A 24,642-nucleotide genomic window follows, 5' to 3' on the forward strand; every position below is an offset into this window, starting at 1 on the left:
ATGCCCTATGTGGACGATTCGCCACGTTAGTGAAGTTTCAAGTTGTTCTGCTGGTCTGTGCCATATTGCTATAGCAGGCAGTCCTAGCACAGTTGATTGTAAATTTTTCCTAGTGGTGAGGAACACGGGCTGATTTTAAGTGCTAACTCACTAACTTCAACCATTCTCAAATATTTATTACTACTGATATTCAGGCCCTTCAGGCCAAGTGGCGACGTCACTGCCCCATTTTTGGTTATTAATTTTATCTTGTTAGCTTATTTAAAAAAAAAACCTGTGGTATATGAATTTGTCTTTTGGTCTTTACTGCTCCTTTGGAGGAAGTAAATTAACGGTTTTGCATTCTTGTAGCATTATCAATACAACGTTTGTGGTTATATTTGAATGGCCCTTCTGGCCGAATGATTAAAATCATTCCTTTCAGTAGCTTATTGTATTGGTCAAATAATTAATCAAAGGTGTTGGGTCCTACAGACCGTGATTATCTCCTTATGTTGAATCTTAGGGTTGTCATTCTGACATTACAGTTGTGAATGTTCAGGGGCCCCTTCAGGCCTGGAGTTTAAAAATTTTTATTGTGTTATATATATGCCAGAGAACAAGTGTTTTTTAATTTTTAATAAAAATTAAATTGTGTTTGAAACTGTAACCTCATTTGGATCTACACTTTCACTCCCTGCAGCCTTTGAGCTCTGCTTACCTTACGTTTTGGTTAAGTTTTCCCATACCACGACGTATCAGAACACACAAATTATCCAGAACATTATGAGCACCTACGTAATGTCCGGTATGTCCACCTTTGGCACTGATGACAGCGGCAATGCTTCTTGGCATGAAAGAAGTGAGGCCTTGATAGGTCGCTGAAGAGACGTGGCACCACGTCTGCACAAACAAGTAACATAATTTCCGTAAATTCAGATTTGACGAGATGGGGGGGGGGGGAGGGGGGATAGCGAATCAACTGGAACTCGCCACTGTGTTCCTCGACCCACCACATCGCACTCTTGGTCTTGTGACATAGTTCATTATGTTGTAGAAAAATGTCACTGCCTTCGGGAAACATGATAATCACGAATGGGGTGTACGTAGTCTGCAACCAATGTACAATACTCTTTGGCCGCCATTGTGACTTCCAAGAGCTTCACTGGACCCAAGGATGCCCACGTGGATGTTCTCCTGGGCATAATGGAGCCTCCGCCAGCTTATCTCCGTCCTGTAGTACAGGTGTCCAGGAGCTGTTCCACCGGAAAACTACGGATTCGCACCCTCCCATCAGCGTAATGAAGAAGGTATCGGGATTCACCAGACCATGCCAAATCCCGTCTGTGCGTCAATGTTCATGCCTATAGTCAAGTGCCCATTTCAGTCGTAGTTGCCGATGTCGTGGTGTTGACATTGGCACATGCAAGGGTCGTCGGCTGTGGAACCAAATCGTTAGGAGTATTCGGTGTTCAGACACATTTGTACTCTGCCCAGGATTTATGTTTGTTGTTAGTTCTGCCACAGTCCACCGTCTGTCTTGTTTTAACAGTCTGCTCAGCCTACGACGTCCGACATCTGTAATGATTCCGCATTCTACACACGGACAGAAGGCTCATTGATACTACACTATGTGATCAAAAGTATACTGCCTGAAAATGATTTACAAGTTCGTTTCGCCCTCCATCGGTAATGCTGGAATTCAATATGGTGTTGGCCCACCCATAGCCTTGATGACAACTTCCACTCTAGCAGGCATACGTTCGATCAGGTACTGGAAGGTTTCTTGGGGAATGGCAGCCCATTCTTCACAGAGTGCTGCACTAAGAAGTATCTATTTCGGTTGGTGAGGCCTGGCACGAAGTCGGCGTTCCAAAACATCTCCAAGGTGTTCTACAGGATTCAGGTCAGGACTCTGTGCATGCCAGTCCATTACAGGGATACTGATGTCGTGTAACCACTCCGCCACAGGCCGTGCATTATGAACAGGTGCTCGATCGTGTTGCAAGAGGCAATTGGTGGCACCGAATTGCTCTTCAGCAGTGGAAAGTAAGGTGATTAAAACATCAGTGTAGGCCTGTGCTGTGATAGTGTCATGCAAAACAACATGGGGTGCAAGCCCGCTCCACGAAAAATACGACCAACACCACCGCCTCCAAATTTTACTGTTGGCACTACACATGCTGACAGATGAAGTTCACCTGACATTCACCATACTCACACCCTGCCAAAGGGCCGCCACATTGGGTACCGTGATTCGTCACTCCACACAATGTTTGTCCACTGTTCAGTCGTCCAATGTTTACACTCCTTACCCTAAGCGAGGCGTCGTTTGGCATTTACCGGCGCGATGTGTGTCTTATGAGCAACCACTCGACCATGATATCCAAGTTTTCTCACCTCCTGACTAACTGCCATACTACGTTCAGTGGATCCTGATGCAGTTTGGAGTGATGGTCTGAATAGATGTCTGCCCATTACACATTACGACCCTCTTCAACTGTCGGCGGTCTCTGTCAGTCAACAGACGAGGGCGGCCTGCACGCTTTTGTGCCGTACGTGTCCTTTCACGTTTCCACTTCACTATCACCTCGGAAACAGTGGACCTAGGGATGTTTAGAAGTGTGGAAATCTTGCGTACAGAAGTATGACACAAGTGACACCCAGTCACCTGACCGCGTTCGAAGTCCGTGAGTTCAGCGGAGCGCCTCATTCTGCTCTCTCACGATGTCTAATGAGTACTAAGGTCAATGATCTGGAATATCTGGCAGCAGGTGGCAGCAAACTGCACCTAATACGAAAAACGTATGTTTTGGGGGGTGTCCGGATACTTTTGTTCACATAGTGTACATGCAATGTGCCTGTTTGAGGCTTGCAGTTATTCCTCGCCAGATGACGCTGCCTTCGCCTGAACGGTATATCGGTGATAGGTCGGTGGTCATGATGTTCAGGCTGGACAGTGTACATGGTAACCACTGGCAAGAAGAAGGTGCAGGATGGTACGGCTTCTGTTAAGACACCAGGGAATAACTTTCGTGCTACTAGAGGCAGCTGTAGAGGACAAAAACTGCAGAGCAAAACAGACTTTGTAATACAGCCAGCAAGTAATCGAGGACGTAGTTTATAAGTGCTGCTCAGAGATTAAGAGGTTGATATAAAAAGGGAATCTCTCTCGGGCCGCCACATCCGACCTGTCAGGGGACTGATGACTCAAAAAAAAAAAAAAAAAAAAATGTGAATCGGTAGCAAATAGTGCCACATCAAGCGAAAGTCATTAAAATCCCGTTCATGATCACGAGACTGTAAAATGAATTCAGTATGATGTCCCAAATGTTTCAAACTAACATGTGTCTCAGCCCTTAGGCGTACATAGAGCGTCAGAACGATGTAAGAACAGGGAATACTGATTCATTATCAGACAGTGAAGCCTATACCAGCAGCATAGCTAAGGATGCTAACACGACTGATACTAGCATTGTCGAGGCAACAAATGGTAAAGAGTTGCCCGTCAAACAGAGAACGTAATCCGGTTGGATGGTTTACAACAACCGTCTCAGAAATGTTCACGCGATGGACCGTGCTCCGGAGCCAAGTCTTCAAAGAAAATCTGTGGCACATCCAGCGGAAGCATCGGCGGTTTCGCCATCAGAACGATGGGCACGATGGAGTCTGCTAGTACACAAAAACTTATTCAAGTCTTGACTGAGAAGTCTAAGAGAAAAATTTGTAGGGGTAGTAAAGAAAAGGAACGAAAAGACGTAAGCAAAGAGGGCGCAACAACTTCCATTAGTGGCTCAGGAAAATGCGAGATTGAAGATAACACCATGTGTGACACTCAAGCGTTCTCCAATGCCGAACATCAACCCTCTGCGGACAGTCACAGGAGAGGAAAGAAAGTACAGAAGCTGGGGGCTCGAGGGTTAGGTAAAACGAAGAGGAAATATAGGAAAAATGAAGCTAATCCTCATCTCAGTCCAAAATCCACACCAATTACAAGATCAAGAAGAATAAGTATAGACACCGGAACTGAGAAAAAGTAATTCACAACGACAAAAGACATTAATGATCTTTCAAAATGAAAAATTTGTACTTCAAATATCAACAGAATGTCAACTAGGATAAAAGTGACCTGACTCCAACGGTTATTAAAAGCCGCTAAAAGCGACACATCGTTACTGCATAAGGTAGAGACTAAAAATCCAGATGAAATTTCACAATTAAACATGTGCCAACAAATCTGAAAGTGAAGGTACAGCGAGATTAAAAAGAGTTGGTATTCTAGTGGCAGAAACTGAAAAGCTTTTAATGGTAGAGGAATATCAGCACAGCCAGAAAATAGATTTTGGCAAACATGTATGCTCAGTCTGGAAGCTTTGGTAAAGATGCGAGAGCTGAGTTCTTTCACCAACGTCCAATCTCATGGAGCAGAGTCGTATTTGGTGGTGATTTTAACTCTAATTATCGAGAAAGACTAAAACCAAATTTACACAGATGCGTGGAACTCGAATACATGGTTTGAAATTCAGACATCATTAACATGTGGGAGGCAACAAACGCAGTTTCATTAATGTACATCTACGTCGGTACGTAAAGTCACCACCTCAGAAATCTGGCCTTTACACTTTTCCGAACACTGTGATTGTATTACCACAATCAGTTTACAAAAGCAAATGAATTTTCGTCGAAAAGGACACTGGAAATGAAACACAGTCTTACTCAGAGAGGACGAATTAAGAATTATGGTGTTGGAAACATGGAAGGCCTTGTATCACAATCAGGAAACATCGCATTAGGTGAAATTGGTGGGTGTAACATGCGAAACCCGAACTGCTGAGATCGTTTAAACAATTTGGTTACAATGAAAGTGTCTGGCAGAAAAGTACAGAGAAATTTTATTTCACGTGTCTCAGAAAACAGGATCAAAGTACACGTGATATAATCACTAACAGTTCACAGATAAAGGAGATTTAAGTACAAATAATGTCAATGCAAAAAATGGTTCAAATGGCTCTGAGCACTACGTGAATTAACATCTGTGGTCATCAGTCCCCTAGAACGTAGAACTACTTAAACCTAATTAACCTAAGGACATCACACACATCCATGCCCGAGGCAGGATTCTAACCTGCGACCGTAGCGGTCACGCGGTTCCAAACTGAAGCGCCTAGAACCGCACGGCCACACCAAATGTCAATGCAGCCTAGAAAACTAAAAGATCTGAAAGTGAGGTTTGGAGCTCGCAGTATTATCCAAGAGGAGAATGCGTCACTCTAAGGATATCCGGACATCGAAAAGACCAAAACAGTAAATAATCGAGAAACGCAGGATATGAGACTATACAACGGCAGACTCATATCAAAAACAGAGTGCTGCAACATTTCCGTGAGTTGTATGGCTCAATAGACGTAAACGGGAACCTAGAATAGTTTTTTTTAATGATATCTACAACAAGCTTACAGGAGCAGACAAAAACCCTCTCAGTGAAGAGTTTACAGAAGAGGAAATATATGAAGCGCTGTTGAGAAGCTCGAAAGGAAAGTCACCAGGAATAGATGGCATACCAGCAGAATTTGAATTATGTCAATATATTGAAAGAAGAGCTTAACATATTCAAGAACGCATGTAATGTCTAACACTGTACTGAAAGTTTCCATAGGGAGCTCAATGTATTGGGACCCAGGAAGTACCCACTAACGAATACCGAATACGTGAGGCCGCTAACATTGATAAACGCCAACTTCAAAACTCTAGCTTGAGCGATAAACGCAGAATTAAAGGCCGTCACGAAAAACATGGCAGGAGATTCCAGGACGTGCATGGTCCCTGTATAAGACGCAATCAGTACCTTCACTGCGCGATAACAACGGTGAAGTCACTGATGACAGTGCCACTATAGCAGAGTCATTAAACACGGTTTTCCGAAACTCCTTCACCAAAGAAGACGAAGTAAATATTTCTGAATTCCAATCAAGGAAAACTGCCAAGATGAGAAACATAGAAGAAGTTATCCTCGGTGTAACGAAGCAGCTTATATCACTTAATAAAGGCAAGGCCTCCGGTCAAGATTGTACACCAGTCAGGTTCCTCTCAGAGTATGCTGATAAAATAGCTCCATATTTAGCAATTATATACAACCAATCGCTCACAGAAAGAACTGTACCTAAACACTGGAAAATTGCTCAAGTCACACCGACACCCAAAAAGGGAAGTAGGAGTAACCCGCTGAATTACAGGCCTATATCACTAACGTCGATTTGCAGTAGGGTTTTGGAACATATACTGTATTCGAGCATTATGAAGTACCTCGAAGACAACAGTTTATTGACACATACTCAGCACGGTTTCAGAAAATATCGTTCTTATGAAACACAACTAGCTCTCTATACTCATGAAGTAATAAGTGCTATCGACAGAGCATGTTACATTGACTCCATATTTTTAGATTTCCAGAAGGCTTTCGACACCGTTCCTCACAAGCGTATTATAACCAAACTGCGTGCCTATGGAGTAACGCCTCAGTTGTGCGACTGGGTTTGTGATTTCTGTCAGAAAGGTCACAGTTTGTAGTAACAGACGGAAAGTCACCGAGTGAAACAGAAGTAATATCCGGCGTTCCCCTAGGAAATGTTATAGGCCCTCTATTGTTCCTGATCTATATTAACGATATAGCAGACAATCTGAGTAACCATCTTAAATTGTTTGCAGATGTTGATGTCATTTACCGTCTTGTAAAGTCATCAGATGATCAAAACGACTTGCAAAATGATTTACATAAGATATCTGTATGGTGCGATAAGTGGCAATTGACCCTGAATAAGGAAAAGTGTGAAGTTATTCACTTGAGTACTAAAAGAAAGCAGCTAAATTTCGATTACGGGATAATTCACATAAATCTGAAGGCTGTAAGTTCAACTAAATACTTAAGAATTACAATTATAAATAACCTAAATTGGAACAATCACATAGATAATATTGTGGGTAGAGCAAACCAAAGACTGCGATTCATTGGCAGAACACTTAGAAGGTGCAACAGGTCTACTAAAGAGACTGCTTTCACCACGCTTGTCCGCCCTATTCTGGATTATTGCTGTGCGGTGTAGGATCCGTTTCAGGTGGGGCTGACGGATGACATCGAAAAAGTACAAAGAAGGGCAGCTCGTTTTGTATTATCGCGAAATAGGGGAGATAGTGTTACAGACATGTTAAGTGAATTGGAGTGGCAATCATTAAAACAAAGGCGATTTTAGTTGCGACGGGATCTTCTCATGAAATTTCAATCACTAGTTTTCTCCTCCGATTGTGAAAAAATTCTGTTGGCATCCACCTACATAGGAAGAAATGATCATCACAATAAAATAAGAGAAATCAGGGCTCGCACAAAAAAGTTTAAGTGGTCGTTTATCCCGCGCGACGTTCGAGAATGGAACGGTAGAGGGACAGCTTGAAGGTGGTTCATTGAACACTCTGCCAGGCATCTTACCTTGAATAGCAGAGTAATCACGTAGATGTAGATGTAGATGCGGAGGATAACCGACAACGTGAGTGACTACAAAAATGGTTCCAATGGCTCTGAGCATTATGGGACTTAACATCTGATATCATCAGCCCCCTAGAACTTAGAACTACTTAAACATAACTAATCTAAGGACATCACACACATCCATGCCCCAGGCAGGATTCGAACCTGCGACCATAGCGGTCGCGTGGTTCCAGACTGAAGCGCCTAGAACCGCTCGGCCACAACGGCCGGCTGAGTGACTACAGTGACTTAATAGACATCACGGATATCAGGGGCTTTCTCGAAATTTTTCGACTCTTACAGTTTCCTACTAAAGCAGTGCGTAAATCTGATATCTGCAGCAAATTGTCCCTACTTGTCAGAGTCATTTTGGATGTGCACAAATCGTAAAATCAAGATCAATGGGCAACTAACTGGGCCATTCGATATAAAGTGGTCAGCCCGTCAACACTGCCCGTAGTCCTGATGGTGCTGTCAGTGGAACTTCTCTCCTCAGGAAGTTTGACAGCTCATTCAAGGGATGATCTTATGGGGAAAGTAAATTGTACGTACAATACTTGAATATGATTTGAGCATATTTGTGGCTGCACAAGGGCACATAAGGAATAGAGATAATGAATACGTACTGTGCAGCAACAGGAGCTCTGATCAGCTGTATAACAAATCCAAGTTAATGGACGTAAGGAAAGCTGTATTACTGGAACTTCAACAATGTTTATCAACAGCAACAAAGATAAGAAGTCTAGGACTAGATCTTATGCGTGACCTACAAAGGATGCAGGCTACTAACTCGCGCTCGCTGTTGAACAAAGTTAGGACCAGTTTACAGATGCATTTCGAGTAAAGTATCGACATGATATAGAAAGTAAAGCTAGTGAATGAGTTACTCTTATCTTCCATTTTGTCTGTACCAGCGCCAATAGCCAAAAATCTACTACAAGCGACTAGGTATTTCTTGTTTAGTTGAAATTTTTACAAGACAAAATACAGGGCACCGACATTGCCCTTTGAAAATGGTGAGATCGGATTAGTAGATACTGAAGCAAAATGTAAGGCATTACTAGCACACAATGTCCTTAAGAGATCAAAATTCAGCCCTCGCAGCCTGACAAATACACTTCTAACAGCAGTTAAGCCAGAAAGCCAAGTATCATCTGTCAATACTGGCAAAATACATTCATAGCTCAGAATCTCAGAACCTCCCCAATCGAGAAGAAACACAAAACCTGGGAAGACAAAACGTGGAACGCAAAAAAGTTATCATCATATTAAAAAAAACGTCCAGGAAATAACAGAATAGAAACTAAATACCGTTGTGTCAATTGACCTGAGGTATGGTAGAACATTCGTATCAAACAGCATACGTCAGATGTTAGGACAGAATTCTACAGTGTCGTCAGTCAAACGAATCCAGTGCAGCAAAGTTATACTCCATCCATCTAGCGGATTCACCGGCATGTAAAAAGTATACTCTAGGGGTGCACCTTTACACCGGTTCGCATGTCATCAAGCATGGGCAGTCCGAGAATGGACTCAACAAATACTTCCAGCACTATTGCGAACGGCAGCGCAGTACCTCACGGCACAAGAAGTTGTGATACCAGAACAAAAACGATACCCCGACCAGAAAAATAAAAACGTTATCTCGCTGTCGGATCAATTCCTACACTACGTGATATTATTAGAAACCCGGAGTTTAAAGGAATCTAAATTGACGACATTTCGCTGTGAACTGCAGGAAAAACGTTATCGAAACAGCTTCCCAAAATACACAAGAACATGACATCCCTGCATCGGAGATATTAAGATCTGTGTACAGATTGCTGAATCCTCCCCTTTTACTTCGTAAATAAGGCTAATATCTTTACATGCAACTTACGTTCTCGAAGTAAGAAGCAGGTAGTAAAAAAAAAGGTATGCTACAACGAAGGAGAAGAGATTGATTTTATTTATTCATCTAATTATCTTTACAAAGAAACAATAACCGCTCTTTGTATAAATGACAAGCGACTGAGTTTAGACAAGATATCAGACTTCCTTACATTTACACAGAAACGTGCGTTTAATTTTTAGAACAAAGAGAGAAGAGGGCGAAATTACCTTATATTTTTACTATTAACCATGAAAGAGACTTCACTGTGTTAAGAAATGAGATACTTTCCTTATCATTTAATACACAGTTAAGAAGAAATTTGATTTCAGTAAATAACAAAAGAGAAATTGCCACATTAGGCGAAACCATTACGCTAGTCAGCTTCCTCTATTTCCAGGAGAATTTTATAATATATATATATAAATGGTTTGCGTCAGAGAATGAAAGTTAGATAATCAGTGGACTGCTGCTTAGAATCTCGCAATGGTCTTTCTCTCTAGCTTTAATTTTTTTCGTTCAATTCGCGTACCTACATCACTTATGTGCTAATTAATATATATATAGTTATCATTTCCTATGAAAATTCATGTTATCTTCTTTTTAATAATATATTGAATGCATTGCAAATATAAATTTTTAACTATCGATATTTTGTAAACCAATGAAGAAGATTGTATAAATTTAAAAAATTACAAATGTACTAACAATATTTTATAAAATATCGATAATTAACAATTTATATTTGCAATGGAAACTGGAATTTTGCATGAATTACAAATAAGAACTCATGCATTTCTCACAATAATTATATTTGTGTTTATCAGCATATATGTGAAGAATTTCATATTTGAAGGATGTAGGTATATGACATGAACGAAAACAAATAAAACGAAAAGGAAGCCGATAGCGGAATTCACACTATTGTTCTATTGACTACACAGTGAACAGTGTCAGACACTACCAGGACAGCCAGCACCACGTCACAGAAACAGCATTCACTTTAATCAAAGAAAGTTCCTCGGAAAATTTCAGAGTAGATATTCTCGAGAACTGATGGTTGCATAAAACTGCTTTGGCATTTCGATATTTGTATTTTGAACTCACATATCATAAATATGTAAAGCCACAAAAATACGATAGCTGAGTGGTCTTCTTTTGAGACAGTATGAACCTCACGTATCGCTTTTAATCATCTTTACAGCATGCACTTATTTCTTGATGTAGTGAGGGTCATTTACTGTACTCATATTATTATCCGGTTTCTAGGCAGTCATGGACGGTAGCTTCCAATGTATGCTTACGTTGTTTCTTTCGCGATAGTTTTTAACTTTTAAACATTTATGGAAGAACATTGGTTTCGTCATTACGCCGATGTTCTCATGTTACTACGGGATGGTTATAAGTAAATTTTCGCTACTTGAGCTGGTGTAGACGGAAAACTACTCGTATTTTCTGTAGGGCCTATGGGTTACCAACTTCATAGGAATGATGTTCATATTTTGCGGTGCAGCTTGTGCATTGTTAGTATCATTAGCGCCGTAAGCTGCCGTTATGCGCCGGTACTGGTCCAGAGAGATAGGGATGAAACACAAGCATCAGTGCGCTCTGCAAGTGCAGACAGTCAACATGGTTCTGGACAGTCAGTACGGGTCTGGAAAATGTGAACAGGGATTAGCTTGCAAAGCTCAAAAAAAAAAAAAAAAAGTTCAAACGGCTCTAAGCACTAAGGGACTTAACATCTGAGGTCATTAGTCCCCTAGACTTAGAACCAGCGAAACTTAACTACCCTAAGAACATCACACACATGCATGCCCGAGGCAGGATTAGAACGTGCGACCGCAGCAGCAGCGCGGTATCGGATTGAAGTGCCTAGAACCGCTCGGCCACAACGGCCGGCTCTTGTAAAGCTCTTTTATCAAAACAACAGTAGTAATACTGCTTCTCTTCGCGAATATAGACGTATTAAAGGAATACGGAGAGGCCCTCTTTCACTACCGGGATTGAAGAACTTGGTTCGAAAGTTCGAGTTAATTAAGATTTGAGAATTACTTCTGCGTCAGTATGGCGGCCAATTGCGACACCTATTGCTGAAGATGTTACAGCTGCCATGGCTGTGAACACTGGGCGCAACGTGCGAACTTCAAGCAGTCCACGAGATGTGTGGCGATAGCTGAACAATTCATGATCCACCGTACTTTCGGACAGCACCAGTGCGTCTGTAGTGCGGTTCAAGGCTGTCGTGGATGCAGATGGTCTTCACTAGAACAATGTTTGTAACCTAAAACACAAACATGGTACGCCGTTAATAAATGTTACCCTCACATGTGAGAATTAAAACGTGTTTCTTTCAGTGGTTTATTCTTTATTTCTCTTCTGCGTGTCCTTACAAATGTTTCCGAAAAGTTTCATTGTCGTACGATCTCTGGTTTCGTATGGATGCCATCTCACTAACACTGTGCTTTGCGCAGTAGACGTCTGGAAATACCAGACGATGTAGTCGCCACATTATCAAACACGCCGTGAGCCCAGGGCCGCATAGCCTGATCTCTGCGACGTTATGACGTAGGCGAGTCAGCCACGGCAGCCGCTCTCGCAGAATTTTGAACAGCTGCGGTTGATAGCCCGCCGCTACCCTGACAGGGAATCACCTACATCCAGGTCACAGTCAATATATGTAGTTCGCAGCAGTATTTCCATATGTAGAACACCTTGAGAGCACTAAGAGAAATAAAACATAGACGCAGCTCTATGCAAGTGTAACTCTACCTTACTGTCGCGTGCGTTACGGAATAGACGTGCACCTCTGGTGTCTTAATAGATGTACTCCCACCTTGTCCCCTCTTCTTGTCCATATTTTCCATATATTCCGTCTGACAACAATTTTGCCAAAAATCATCTTATCAGTCCACCAAATTTTCAACATTCTTCTGTAGCGCCACATCTCCAGTGCTTCAATTCTCATTTGTTCCGGTTTTCACACAGTCCATGTTTCACTACCTTACAATGTTGTGCTGCAAATGTACATTTTCTGAAATTTATCCCTGAAATTAAGGCCTTTCTTTAATACTGGTAGACTTACCTTGGCCAGGAATGCACTTTTTGCCAGTGCTAGTCCGAATCTTATGTCCTCCTTGCTCCGACCGTCATTGGTTGCTTTGCTACCTACGTAGTAGACTAACTTAACTACGTCTATTCCGTGATCAAAATTGCAATGCTAGGTTTCCCGTTGTTCACATTTCTGCTACTTCCCTTTACTTGAGTCTTTCTTCGATTTACTCTCAGTCCATATCCTGCACTCATTAGACTGTTTATTCCATTCAACAGGTCCTGTAATCCTTCTTCACATCAGAATAGCAATGTGAAGAACGAATCTTATCATTGATATCCTTTTACCATCAATTTTAATTCTACTCTTGCACCTTTCTTTTATTTCCGTCTTCTTCGACGCATGTACTGAACTGCAGGGGCGAAAAAACGACATCCGTATCTTACACCTGAGCTGTGCTTGGCTCGTGTTGGTGTCGTATCTCACTTGACATCCTGTTTTTACTGTACTACCATCTCGTTATATTAATTTCAATTACTAGTGTCACTGAGTTGCCGCCTTGCCTGCCCGTGAGCGGCAGCAGGGGCGCTCATCGATATAAGCCCTGGCGTATTATCTTTGCTGACTGCTATTACTTCCTGGTTGTAGTGTGTTCGGAGTTAGTTCGGATCCGCCAGTGAGTTGGCAGGCTCTAGCAGTGCAGTTCGGACCTGGCAGTGTTTCACTTAGGACGCAACAGAAGTTCAGTCGGGGCCTGGCTGCAGTGAGGTCCGGACAGCCGTGACTCGCCCGACGGTTGCCGACACATATCACTTGAGTGCGGACCACTTGGTCGGTCGTCGGTCGGTCGTCTGGTCGGACGACGTGTGTGTTGGCCAGCCATCGCTTGTGTGTTGCCTGCGTTTGACGACTCGTTATTTGTCCTTATTATTACACAATCGTTGCCATTTGTATTGTCTAGTCGTTCGTGCAAGTGTTCGTGAAACTGTTTGTAGCCTGTGATGTCGACTGCTCAGTTATTTTAGTGCTATCTCCGTGCTGATGTGTGGTGGTCGGTCGGGCGTGGTTTGGCCGGGCCTGCTAGCGGTCTCTACACAGTGTCGTAGTGTGTGGGGCAGTTACCATTGCTACGAGGTCCGTGGCTCACCGACCCTGGACACGAAAGTGGAATTTGGATTTAAATTACCAGAAAGTCAAGACTGTTCACATTGTGCCGTTTGGTTTTCGTTGTTGGCTGTTGCGACATTCCTGCGAGCAACAACGTGTGTGTTCGAGTTGGTGAAGGTTTAGTGGAGTTTAACTATATTTGGTTATTTGCAATTGAAGTGCACCAGCGGAATTATCTGCCTTGTAGCCGTTAACGTTCCGGTTACCTGCTCCGGCCGTTGGGTAAATTTAGGCAGTGTCCTTTGTAGTGGGACGCGAAATTGAAGCGTCACCCATGCACCAGTGTCAGCCCAGTTTGCAGGCGAATATAAGTTTAATTTAGTGTTCTCTTGATGTATTTTGTAATATTTGTAATGGTTGTGAATTATCTAAAGTTTTGTATTTTTTTATGTTTCATGTACGGAGAGGGCGGCGCAACGAACGGAGACAGCATCTTCACTGCCGGGACCAGAGAGAAAATTGCTGGCCACTATACATCGCGGGTCGTCAGCCAAAGAGTAACAGAAGATCCTGAAACCGAGTCGTTGCGTCGTGCTTCTAAAAACTGAAAAAAATAAGAATTTGTATTGTTTCTACAACAATGACGTCATAGAAGTTTAATCATGTTGTAAATGTTCAGTACTATCTTGTCAAGGCTCAGGTTCACGTCTATATGTAGTATATAGGAAGATAACAAACTAGTGTATACTACAAAAGTTTAAATACGTGTTCCGAGAATTTATTTATGAAGAATTATACATTCCTGGAAATTGAAATAAGAACACCGTGAATTCACAGGGTAGTTGACTTACACCTTCTAGAGCACGTTGGGTGGCGCGGGATACATGCGGACGTGCATTGTCCTGTTGGAACAGCAAGTTCCCTTGCCGGTCTAGGAATGGTAGAACGATGGGTTCGATGACGGTTTGGATGTACCGTGCACTATTCAGTGTCCCCTCGACGATCACCAGTGGTGTACGGCCAGTGTAGGAGATCGCTCCCCACACCATGATGCCGGGTGTTGGCCCTGTGTGCCTCGGTCGTATGCAGTCCTGATTGTGGCGCTCACCTGCACGGCGCCAAACAAGCATACAACCATCATTGGCACCAAGGCAGAAGCGACTCTCATCGCTGAAGACGACACGTCTCCATTCGTCCCTCCATTCACGCCTGTCGCGACACCACTGGAGGCGGGCTGCACGATGTTGGGGCGTGAGCGGAAGACGGCCTAACGGTGTGCGGGACCGTAGCCCAGCTTCATGGAGACGGTTGCGAATGGTCCTCGCCGATACCCCAGGAGCAACAGTGTCCCTAATTTGCTGGGAAGTGGCGGTGCGGTCCCCTACGGCACTGCGTAGGATCCTACGGTCTTGGCGTGCATCCGTGCGTCGCTGCGGTCCGGTCCCAGGTCGACGGGCACGTGCACCTTCCGCCGACCACTGGCGACAACATCGATGTACTGTGGAGACCTCACGCCCCACGTGTTGAGCAATTCGGCGGTACGTCCATCCGGCCTCCCGCATGCCCACTATCCGCCCTCGCTCAAAGTCCGTCAACTGCACATACGCTTCACGTCCACGCTGTCGCGGCATGCTACCAGTGTTAAAGACTGCGATGGAGCTCCGTATGCCACGGCAAACTGGCTGACACTGACGGTGGCGGTGCACAAATGCTGCGCAGCTAGCGCCATTCGACGGCCAACACCGCGGTTCCTGGTGTGTCCGCTGTGCCGTGCGTGTGATCATTGCTTGTACAGCCCTCTCGCAGTGTCCGGAGCAAGTATGGTGGGTCTGACACACCGGTGTCAATGTGTTCTTTTTTACATTTCCAGGAGTGTACTTTGTAACAATGGTATCTCGACTAGTGCAGAACTGCGATTCATCACTGAACGCGTAATATGCAACACGTACAGAAACTGGAAGGGAACAGTTAGACTGGAAGACCAAGAAAATTGTGCTCGGTGTTCGGATTAAAAAGCGTGTTGAGACGCCCTGCTAAACCCGCAGGACAGGACAGGTAGTAGGAATTGTGGAAAGGGACCAAAATGAATACTGTCAGTTACACTCGAACACATATAACTTTATTTATTTGACCAAAAATTACAGTACAAATCCTTGAACTTAGTTATCGGCTGAATACGCCACCACCACCTTAATTTAAAGAAAAACGACTAAAAGCCGTTAACTCAAAATTCAGACTCCAAATACAATATTTAGAGGGCAGAAGGCCTCACGTTAAGTAAGTTCTACAATTTGGCTGAAGGCCCAAAATCTAACACTTGAAAAGCAACAACCTTAACTTAAAGACGGCTGAAAGCCCATCATTTAAGACTCAAGGTACAATTAAATAAAAAACACAAGGCAGAAGGCCTTATCTTTAATTAACCTGAAGGCCCGAAACAGTCTGATGCTGGAAAGACAAAGATCCTTAATTTAAAAACGGCTGAAGGCCCCATGGCTTTATCTTTAAACAATATATTAATCAGGCTGAAGACCCAAACAATATAACACTTGAAAAGCAAGGAACTTTAATTTTAAAGCAGCTGAAGGCTCATGACTCAAAACACCACTAAAAACAATTCAACTTTAATTCAAGGGAAATAAGAAAAGGCAGTGCAGCTAACGGCGCTCAGAAGTTTCGATGGTCGGCCAGCACTTGAAATACTAACGTTCACTTAGGTGAGACAGGCAGTTGGCCCAACCCCTCTCGATCTGACGACAACCCAACCAACAGACAGTCAACGGACCCACCGACAGGGTAACTTGCGCTCCACTCGACCAGCACACAACTGGGAGTTCAATGCAGACGTAAAAGCCATGGACGGCCACAACCAAGCATACATTAAGCTGTGGAACTACACACCGTGCTGACCAGCGACAACACGGTGAGGAAAGGTGTAGTTTAACGACGTAAGTTTTGTATAAATGATTTTCTTTTGACATATGACCATGTGCAGACTTCGTCACCAACGTCAGTTACAAAACACATCAAAATTATTTAAACTCTTTTTAAAGTTGTCTCTGAATGGTTCTTGAACGAAACTGTAATTAAAACATCATCATTTGAGTCGTATGCGTAGAATTATGTCACTCACTCCCACTGGTTTGCGCAAACTTTTTTCCAATTTAGATGTCGTTTGTTTCTTCTCAGAAATTAAATTAATGCAAGTTATCTGCTTTAATATATATTAAAACCACATTGAATAAACTTTTAAGACTCAAACTCGCGGTGAACGTTGTCAAAAATTAATAATCTTGTCAAATAAATCAGTAATGCTTCTTCCTTAATACACTCCTGGAAATGGAAAAAAGAACACATTGACACCGGTGTGTCAGACCCACCATACTTGCTCCGGACACTGCGAGAGGGCTGTACAAGCAATGATCACACGCACGGCACAGCGGACACACCAGGAACCGCGGTGTTGGCCGTCGAATGGCGCTAGCTGCGCAGCATTTGTGCACCGCCGCCGTCAGTGTCAGCCAGTTTGCCGTGGCGTACGGAGCTCCATCGCAGTCTTTAACACTGGTAGCATGCCGCGACAGCGTGGACGTGAACCGTATGTGCAGTTGACGGACTTTGAGCGAGGGCGCATAGTGGGCATGCGGGAGGCCGGGTGGACGTACCGCCGAATTGCTCAACACGTGGGGCGTGAGGTCTCCACAGCACATCGATGTTGTCGCCAGTGGTCGGCGGAAGGTGCACGTGCCCGTCGACCTGGGACTGGACCGCAGCGACGCACGGATGCACGCCAAGACCGTAGGATCCTACGCAGTGCCGTAGGGGACCGCACCGCACTTCCCAGCAAATTAGGGACACTGTTGCTCCTGGGGTATCGGCGAGGACCATTCGCAACCGTCTCCATGAAGCTGGGCTACGGTCCCGCACACCGTTAGGCCGTCTTCCGCTCACGCCCCAACATCGTGCAGCCCGCCTCCAGTGGTGTCGCGACAGGCGTGAATGGTGGGACGAATGGAGACGTGTCGTCTTCAGCGATGAGAGTCGCTTCTGCCTTGGTGCCAATGATGGTCGTATGCGTGTTTGGCGCCGTGCAGGTGAGCGCCACAATCAGGACTGCATACGACCGAGGCACACAGGGCCAACACCCGGCATTATGGTGTGGGGAGCGATCTCCTACACTGGCCGTACACCACTCGTGATCGTCGAGGGGACACTGAATAGTGCACGGTACGTCCAAACCGTCATCGAACCCATCGTTCTACCATTCCTAGACCGGCAAGGGAACTTGCTGTTCCTACAGGACAGTGCACGTCCGCATGTATCCCGTGCCACCCAACGTGCTCTAGAAGGTGTAAGTCAACTACCCTGGCCAGCAAGATCTCCGGATCTGTCCCCCATTGAGCATGTTTGGGACTGGATGAAGCGTCGTCTCACGCGGTCTGCACGTCCTGCACGAACGCTGGTCCAACTGAGGCGCCAGGTGGAAATGGCATGGCAAGCCGTTCCACAGGACTACATCCAGCATCTGTACGATCGTCTCCATGGGAGAATAGCAGCCTGCATTGCTGCGAAAGGTGGATATACACTGTACTAGTGCCGACATTGTGCATGCTCTGTTGCCTGTGTCTATGTGCCTGTGGTTCTGTCAGTGTGATCATGTGATGTATCTGACCCCAGGAATGTGTCAATAAAGTTTCCCCTTCCTGGGACAATGAATTCACGGTGTTCTTATTTCAATTTCCAGGAGTGTATAATGACGACCTGCGGAGATACCCTTTTCTTCCAATGTTCCGGAGGGTCTTGGTATGGAGGTCATCGCGTATGACTTCATGTCACACCTGGTAGTCATAGGGCGAACACTGATGGTACACTGGTGCCGAAGGGACATGGTGCAGTGTCACGTTTTACCTCTCATGTAAAAGACTGTTGACACCATTTTTCGGTACTACACTCGTCACATCTGTCTCTACGAACTCTTTGCTTGACGTTGAGGTACACTCGTGAGCAGCAAGATCCGCGGATCCGTCCGCGATAGAATATATGTGGAACCAGCTGGGATATCAATCCATACTACTGCCAGTATCTGGGATACCACGAACCAATTACAACAGTTTGTGGGCAAGAGTACTTCCATAGGGAACACAATGACTTTATGACCACTATACATCCCAACCTCGTTGCCAGTCTTGTTGTGTCTAGATATATACTCGGTTCGTCAGGCAAACAATCAAACAACTCGTATTAATGAGTTTTATTACAAAAAGACAATCAGATACTTAACTTTGGCAGTTACACAAATTTGATGCAAGCCAATCTCTAACTGACAAAAGTCTTTCCTGAACTGCTATCGAAGTGCCTAACGTTGACGCTGCTACCCAGGTGGCTTTTGATGACGCTGCTATCCAAGAGGGCCGCCCCCAGTCGGGCGTGGAGCTTATGTCCTCTTCACCTACGGACCGCTGCTGTCGCGCTGTAGTCCTGGAAGGGGGCCAGTCAGCGTGCGATTGGCTGACTTCTTCTCACAGCCGTGTCTTCTCTTTCGTTTCCTGCTGGCGTGCAGGCGCTTGATTTTACGCCGTAACATTGACACCCTTCCCTACCGAATCAGTCCTTGCTTATAAAGACAGAAAGAATGCAACGTCATGCCGAGAAAGTATGTTTGTAAACTCGCCTCGATTGTGTAATGACACATATCTTCTGAATCCGCGAATCATTTCGTTTCCTCCTCCTCTTCTGGTTACTTCATTTGTTTTTTGTCAGGTAGCGTATAATCTTGTTTCTTATTTCACTTACAGAGCCCACATGTATGTATCTTTCCTTTTAACTTTTCCTTCTTTGCTTAGAGCAGGTTTGGTACTTGAACTCTTGGTGTTCATACAGTTGGGTTTCTTTTCCTTTGACCTTTGCTGTAAGTGCTATCTATATTTTCCCTACTTATGAATGCACCTATAGCTTTGCGTGTGTCCTCTAGCCATTCCCTCTGCTTTATCTAATTTTTAGGTGCCTATATCGTCTTTCACTTGCTCATTTACTGAATTTTTAAAGTGTCGCACTTTGTTAATTAAATTCAAGATATCTTGTGGTAGCCAAATATTACAACAGGACTTGATCCTTTGCTCTCTTCACTATTTCTTCTCTCAAAGCTACGCATTCGTCATCTGCTGTACTCCTTTCCACTGTAGCAGTCAATCATTGCCCACTCCTCTCTTTAAAATCTGCTTCTGGAAAAGTCTTACCGTTTAAAATCTGATTCCTAAATCTCTGTCTACAATCTGAATCAAATTCAAAACTTCCAGTATCTCCAGGTATCTTTCATTCCTTTCCGCCAGTCCACGTTCTCCTACTTTTTTTCTACCTTTCTTTTTTGCCACTATCGAAAGTCAGTCCCCCTTCGTAATTAAATTTCCCTTTCCGTTTGCTATCTGGATAAAATTTGTCATACGTGCTTTTCGCATCTTCATCATCTGCGGAGCTAGTTGACACATAAACTTGTAGTACTATAGTGACTTTTGGGTTAGTGTCTATCGAAGGTACAATAATGTGTTCACCGTGCTGCTCGTCGTAGCTTCCCTGCATACCTGTTGCCTTATTCATTATTATATCTACTCCTGCATTACCCCTACTTGATTATGTATTTATGACCGTGTACGCACCTGACCTAAGGTCCTGTTCATCATACCACCGAGCTCCACTAATTTCCACTACATCTAATTTCCACCTATCCATTTCCATTATTAATCTAGTCTATTTACCCGATAAAGGGATCCAACAGTCCGCACTCCGACATGCAGAACGCCATTTTTGCTCTTCCTGACACCCTCCTGAGTAGTCCTTCTCCAGAATCGAGTACACGACTATTGTATCTCCAGAATAGTTTACCCAAAAGAATGCCACTTTCATTTAACCGTACAGTAGACTGTATGTCTCCGTGAAAAATAACGGTTATAATTTCTTATTGCTTCCAGCCATGTGCAGTACCAGCACAGAAAGTTAATGTAGGCTGATGCTGCTAGGTAACGTTGTTCAGTGATCCAGACTGCAGGCCATGAAACTATGCAAAAGAATGCTGTCCTTCTGGAATCACGTGTTAGCCCTGCCTCTCCACAGATAACCCCTCCCCCCCCCTTCCCGACATGGTTGCTCCAAAAGTATGGCAATCTGCCGAGGTGGGATAGATCTCGTACCTCAACAACATGAAATGTGTGGCTTGTGGATAATTTCGTTTAAGGATCGCTAAATGGGAAAAGATATGAACACATTTTACGTCACTTTTTACTGCATGCAGTAGAGGAACAATTCAGAGGCGACGATTGATTGCATCACCATGGCAATGCACGCTCTCATAAAGCAGTATCTGTGAGGCTATAGTTTTTTGTACAGTAACGTTCCTGAAATGGACTGACCTGCCCAGTAGAACACTTTAAGGATGAGTTGGGACGTTGACTTCGGTCTACGCCCCTGTGGAAAACATCACTACGCTCTCTGGTTTCGGTTCTTGAGGAAAAATTGGCTGTTATTCTTCCACAACCAATCACACTCCTCATTTAAGGTTGTCCCACCAGAGTTCAAGTGTTACAGAGGCGAAGAGTCAACACACCCCATATTAATGTCTAGCGGTAAGTATCCATAAACTTTTGTTCAGACAGTGTATATCAAGTAATGTGCTCCACTGTCCTGAATCATCTGGGTCATAGAGCAAAATTAATTCACCACAGCTCTAATAACTATTTCACTTGTGAGCATGTAATTAATTTACTAACACTGTCAATACTAATGTGTAATTTTTTGTTTCGTTCATCTGTCTTCTGTGTAGTTTGATGCAGCCTGTCATGTATTCGTCTCCTGTGCCAATCTCTACAGCTCGCAGTAGCACTCACATCCAGCACTCTTTTCTCTGCTCTCTTAACACATGTCCCATCATCTTGTTCCCTCTTCTTGCCAATGTTTTCCACGTATATCTCTCCTCGTCGGTTCTGGAAAGTACCATATCTTATCAGTCTGCTAGTACGCTATCTCAAACGCATCAGTCCCCTTCTGTTCCGTTATTTCCAGTGTCCATGATTCTCTTCTGTATAATGCTGTGCCCTGGTTTACGTTCATAGAAATTTCTTCTTAAAATGAAGACCTTCTTTGCTCCTAGTAAACTTTTTTTGACCAGGAGTGTCTTTGCTTATGTTAATCTGATTTTTATGTCCTTGCTTCTTCTGTCGTTGGTTGAATAGCTCCCAGAATTCACTGTCACAAGTTTCTATTTCAGGTTTCTCAGTATTTCATTCCTACAATTTTCGTGTTTCTTCAGTTTACTCTCAATCTACGTTATGTTCTCATTAGACAACTGATTCCATTCAACAGATCATATAATTCGCTTTACTTTCCCTCGGGGTAGCAATGTCATCAGCAAATCTTATTTCTGATATCCTTTCACTTAGAACTTTTATTCGCAGTATCGATACTTCCTTTTATTTCCGACATTGTTTCTTCGTTGTGTAGGTTATACAAAAGGCTCGAAAGACTACATACCAATATTACACCCTATCCGAGCCCTTTATTCTTGGTTTTCCATTATTATTTTTCCTTCTCATTTTCGTGTATATTGCACGTTATCCGTTCTTCCGTATAGCCAATACATATATTCATGAGAATTTCGAAGATCTTGCACCATTTCACATTGTCAAATGCGTTTTCCAGCTCGACAAATGTTATGAATATTTTTCGTAACTTTTGCTTACATTATCAAACATGAAGTTGTGACTGCCTCTGTGATGCCTTTACTTTAACTAAAGCCAAAATGATCGTCATCTAGCAGATCTACAATAGCTTGTAGTTGTATTTTTCAGTATCAAGATTGGTTACGTCGAAATAGGGAGAATCACGTAAAATTTGCACCGCAAATATTGGGAAAATGCAAAGTGCTACTGATAGATTTGTAGTCAGGGGCATCTAGTGGGAGTCGTTATCACATATCGTATTTTTAAAGTTTCCACACTGACACTTGTTAGTGCCATTTAACCTGTGCATTTGCTAGACATGATCTTAGGTTTGCTTACAATGTGATTGTGTGTTCCTTACGTGCATTGTATTTTATAAAACTTAATTAAATTGCGGGAACTGATTATGCAGGTTGGACGTACCGTTCTAACTGTAACTCCAACTCTAACATAAACTCTCTCCAGTTTCAAAAAATCCACTTTCCCAAATCCTAGACAGGAATGTTGTTGTCTATTTTTCTCGAATTACTCATGTGAAACGTACATTCCTCCATTTTATACGAGTTATTTTCGAAAACAAATGAAATAGTCACATTCCTGCGCTTTCACGTCGCTTAAGTATTCTTATTTGTTGTGAAAATCGCGTAAAACTGCACGGTATAGGCAATATTTCCTCTAAGCATTCTTTCATCACGCAAAACAAATGTTCTTATCAGCTTAATATCAATTGCTTGTGTACAGTCTTGTTGCCTGTAATGGAGGAAGACCATATCCTACAGACTATCAATCATGAGAAAAGGCCCAAGTGTTGTTTTTCCATAAGCAGTTCGATACAGCGCCTTTTCTTATATTTTTGCTATAGCACACCGCAGAGTTGAATGACAACAGGTCTGTACATCGCCACACATTTTGTTTTCTACTATGACTTTGAGGTTTGTATCAGGTGCCACATGGTATAAGGTAAGCTGCCCCAACAACAGATAGGATGGTTAAGATAAAAGAGACGGTGTTTCTTACAGACGAAAATGTCGGAGACATTGCATCGGTTGGAAACTGGGAGAGATTGCAGCACTCTGGAGTGTTTCCTAATAGCTGTCTGAAGGTGATGACATTTACGTTTAATGTCATCTTCCATAGTGACGGGGTAAAAGTTGTCTCGGTCTTCTGTTTTAGAAGAGACCATGAGCATTAATTCCTCATACTGGTGGAGCATATTGCACCAAGGTATATGATTACGTTTCAGTGTCCTAGGTGATGGTCATCCTTACCGCCATATCTTTGGACACCGTGTTTCTCTTTTTATGGCTTATAGTGCATAGCTGACTGAATAACAAGGGGGCGTTCCGCAAGACTTAAAACCACAGAGCATGCATAGTATGCACTATCAGTTGTCAATCCCACCGATAGAGGAATGGTACGATTTTCTTAAACCGAGTAAAGTATGTAAGTACCCTTATTCCTTCACATTTTTGACGTACTTTCATCAATTCTATGCATTTTCCATCAATTTTCGTAATTTTAGTAAGTTTTTTTTTTGCAATGTCGACGTATTTTACCCAATGACTTCAGTTCCAAACCACCATCCGTGACGACGTATCACATCAACGAAACGTCTCATCACTTAGATGTCGTGATGATATTAGACAATGGAATTGTAGCACGGTTCTCTGTTTCTGCATTATTGCTAAACTACTCCCTCCATTACTTTGCTAGTGCTATATACATTTGGACATACCACGAACCTTGTTACACTGTCTTCATCACATGACACAAATATTGCATCTTAGTGTAGGAAATAGCCATCAGCCGAGAGGAAGAGCAAAAATTACGTTCCCCGGCTAAAACATTTCATAAATTCAGTAAGATGTAATTCCGATTGGCCATGTCTCCCCATGTTGGGCCGTAATGTATTCTCGCACTCGTAGGATAACTTCAGAGATTGAAAAATCTCACCAATGTATTTGATGAAGATTACCATTCCAACACGCGAATCATATCCATAGCAGAACTCTGCCCAATATTATGAAATGAGCTACCCCTGAGGGCACTATACCCACTACATTCAACGTCCAGGGAAGGAACAGAATGAGCTAACTTCTACGTAGTCAATGTACTTCGATATTTTGCTTTCAGAAAGAGCACAACAGATCGACGCTTCTTATGTAGACTGATATTCTCATTCCAGTACCAAAACTACCATTCTGCGAAGACTGTTCTGCACCAATCTTACTCTCGTCTCCCAGTTAGACACAATCTCTCTAGATGCATGCATGCTGAGGAGGTAAGGAAATGTGTGGTTTATGCATGATTGCTCTCCAGACGGAAGAAGTTTGAAGTATTTTATGTAAATCACTTATATATTAATTCTGTAGTATCGTTGTAGTGTTCGGATTCCATACAAGGAGGTATT

This window comes from Schistocerca cancellata, chromosome 7 (genome assembly GCF_023864275.1).
Source record: "Schistocerca cancellata isolate TAMUIC-IGC-003103 chromosome 7, iqSchCanc2.1, whole genome shotgun sequence".
NCBI lineage: Eukaryota > Metazoa > Arthropoda > Insecta > Orthoptera > Acrididae > Schistocerca > Schistocerca cancellata.